This window comes from Ictalurus furcatus, chromosome 8 (genome assembly GCF_023375685.1).
Source record: "Ictalurus furcatus strain D&B chromosome 8, Billie_1.0, whole genome shotgun sequence".
Classification (NCBI taxonomy): domain Eukaryota; kingdom Metazoa; phylum Chordata; class Actinopteri; order Siluriformes; family Ictaluridae; genus Ictalurus; species Ictalurus furcatus.
The window spans coordinates 30542802-30546442 of record NC_071262.1 but is presented as its reverse complement, the minus strand read 5'-3'; positions in this window follow the sequence as shown (position 1 = coordinate 30546442).

Sequence of the window (3641 nt, the reverse complement as noted above, 5' to 3'; positions counted from 1 at the left end):
TGCTAAGCGGTCGTGTTTTCGTGTCCTGTTCTTGTTTCATGTCTCGAATCTAGTTTCATGCTTAAACCTCGATTATCTCTTCCAGTCTAGACCGCGTTTCATGTTTATTGACTTCCGTTTGAAAATAAAGACTTTGATCTGCGCTGGCTTCCGTTCAGAGTCTCATTTCGTAACGTAATTATTCATTCGAGATTTCTTATGATTTTTAAGTGCCTTCTAATACCACAGAAAGAAACAACATGTTTAAATCCACTCCAAAATAATCTGTTAGTGACTGATATACTGACCGAGGCACTGATATGAAGCTGAAAATTGTTGATTTAAAATAAATAAATAAATAAATAAATAACTTTAACGCAAGCACGTCGCTTCACATGATTCACGTGTCAAATTTACACGTGTGTTTTTTTTTTCAACACTTCACAACATATGCTTCACGTTAAATGCTTCTCACATGATCACATGTTATTCTTCTAATCACGCGTGAACTCCGAGTGATTTTTCCATGAGAAGATCACGTGGCTGTTCCTCCGGTGGAAGTTTTAATGTAGAACCCTAAAGTGTTTCCTTATCAGAATGATTTCCACGCAGAACTGTTTTAGAAAGCGAAGAACCCTTAATTATCAAATAAACGTTTAAAGAACCCTTTGCAGGGTCTTTTATTCTCACGATTGTCATGTTGACACTCATTTTGAGGAAATAAAATTCCAAACAAGCATATATATATATATATGTATATATATATATAACTATATTGCTTTTTAAGTCCTTGTCTAAGATTTTTCGACTGAACAGTACTTCAGGCTAAAAAAAAAAGAGAAAAAAGGAAGAAAAAAAAGCTCCTTCCGTGTCCAGATTCGTTCATTATCCCTTCTGCTAAGTGAAGGGAAGAGGTCAGAGGTCACGGGGCTCCTCGCTGACCTGCAGGATCAGTCGCAAAGCCTTTGAGTGGGCCGTTAATTCCTGATTTAGTCCCATCATCTGTGCACCTTTTGGACAGGGAGACAGAGACGCACACCATCTGATGAGAGATGAGAGGAGAGGAAAAAAAGAAAGCTCTCTCGCTCTCTCTTTCTCTTTCTCTCTCTCTCTCTCCATATCTCTGTCTGTGTCTCAGGTGGATTACAGCCTTCATCCTCTGACTGTTGGATTTTAATTCCATACAGCTGGGGAGAGAGAGGGAGGGAGAGAGAGAGAGAGAGAGAGAGAGAGAGAGAGAGAGAGAGAGAGAGAGAGAGAGAGAGATGTTCATCAGCAATAAAATGCACACAGATCTGTGTTTCTTTTCTTTTGTCTTTCTTTTCATGTTTTTTATTTCTTTGTATTTTTTTTAACGGTGTGTGTGTTAAAACATTGCATGTTTGCTCTGTTCTTGATTTAATTGTGCAATTTTATTCTTTTAAAAGTAAAATATATATATATATATATATAAAATAGATAATAGAGTCAGCACAGGAGTGTTATTTCCTCTGTGAAAACACTGTCACGGCCTTTGGCTTCAGTTTGTTGCCTATGACCTTAGATAAATTGATGGGTTATGGGGGTTGAAATCTAAAAGCTTTACAGGTTAAAGAATCTCTCTTCACTCCGTTAGGCCTCAAAGTGAAGTTTTTATCAGAGGAATTGACACGATTTCAGCTTTATCATCAGCAGCGTAACCCGCACGCCCGCGCCGTAATGGAGGCCAATATAGAGATAAGTGGAGCTTCTCCGAAAATCAATAGACATATGGGCCAGTGATGGTACCTGTGTGTGTGTGTGTGTGTGTGTGTGTGTGTGTGTGTGTGTGTGTGTGTGTGTGTGTGTGTATGAAAACACTGATGTATTGCTGAGATTTCTCTCTCACACCCCGAGGGACTGAAACACATCTTACCCTCACGCTCGCGCATAAATAAATGAGACGCACTAATCCACGAGGCCGTATGGCTCATAGCCAATATACTGAAATCCAAAACAACATTTATGTTTTAAATTAAGCCTCTAGAGCACCGCTTCTCAAAGTGGGGGTCTGTCAAGCACAACCAGAGCGTCCGCGATGACATTCACCCTCCATTAAAGCTGTTATAGCTGTTTATTATGAAGTTATTAGAGTTATTGACCCAACTGAATTGACTGGGTTATGATATAATGTGAAACGAAATCAATAATAAAAATGCGTAACTTGCTCGGGTTCTGTGTGTGTGGGGGGTGGGGGTGGGGGGGGTGGGGGGACTGTCTAAAGTGGCTAATATTTACATTTATATTTATAAAATAAAGCTGGCTCTAACCATTTAGTTCTTATTTGGAAATAAATATTTGGACCCTAAGCATTAAAGAAAAACAGACACAGGAGTTATGGTTGATTTCATACAAATTTATGAGAAAAAACACAATCTTTATAACTTTGTAAACAAACATTGCTCATTGTTACACATTTCTGTGCCGGTTCCTGTCAGAGTTGCCTCCTAACGTTCTTTGCCAGTTTCTTCTTACAGTACCTGTGGTTCCTCACTTAGGGTCCAGTAACACAGCTGCCTTGTAATAAAACTCGAAAGGTTGAAGCTGAAATTCTGTGAATCACTGTGCCGTTATTGTTAGAATAACATCCACAAACATGCGCACAGACGTTTTCTTATTTAGTTCCTGAAAACGATTAAGAACATTTGGGGCATTTACACAACACGTGTTTATTTCATATTATTAGAAATCAGAAATACTTTACATTATTAGCTTTATAGTCATACACAATGCTCGTTTGATTAGCTACTGGATGTAGCCTTCTATACGCTGTATAGTACATTACATATATACTGTGTGTAATAAACCTGGAGCTGACGGAGCTGATATTATTAACATCAATTAACTACGCTAAGTGTTATAATGTTACACTGATGCTACAAAAAATCTTTTATTTCTTTCACCGCTCTCTCTATCCATCCTCTTTTTCTTCTCATACATTAAACACACTGTTATCTACAGACAGAGCATGTCATCTTACATCCTATACGAGCAGGGAACTCTGAAATTCAGCTGAAATGAGAGGGAATCTGCTCCATCGTTTGAATTTGCTCATAGAAATAAACACACACTGTCATATTATGATATATATATATATATAACGTTATTATACCGTGTTCCGACAGTTACTAGCGCACAAATGAATGAAGCCACAAGACGCTACTTCGAGGTCATGAAATCATAGTGTGTGTGCAGGATGTAGGGGATTTGATATGTTTTTAATGTTAATTCTTTGCGTTTAGTGTTTTAGCCATAAAATGTTCACTCATCGAGATTAAGATGAAAATTGAGATGCGTCTTTTTCCAAAGTTCTCTGTGTGGATAAAAACTTTTTCATGGGAATATATGATTATCTCATGAACAGTGTCATAGTGATGTATTTAACAATGTGCTTTTGAGTGTGTTTACACCCGAAACATAACTTTCAGCCTGACGTATTACAGTCACATCAATCTGTCAGACAGTGACACGTAACTCTGTTTTAGACAAACTCCGCCCCCATGTGTGCCACTCTCACATAACTTCTGAATAGTGCTTACAGCGTCCTCCATTAATATTGGCACGCTTGATAAAGATGAGTAAAGAAGGCTGTGGAAATTTGTCGTTATTGTTTAACCTTTTGATGTTTTGTAAAAAAAATTCAC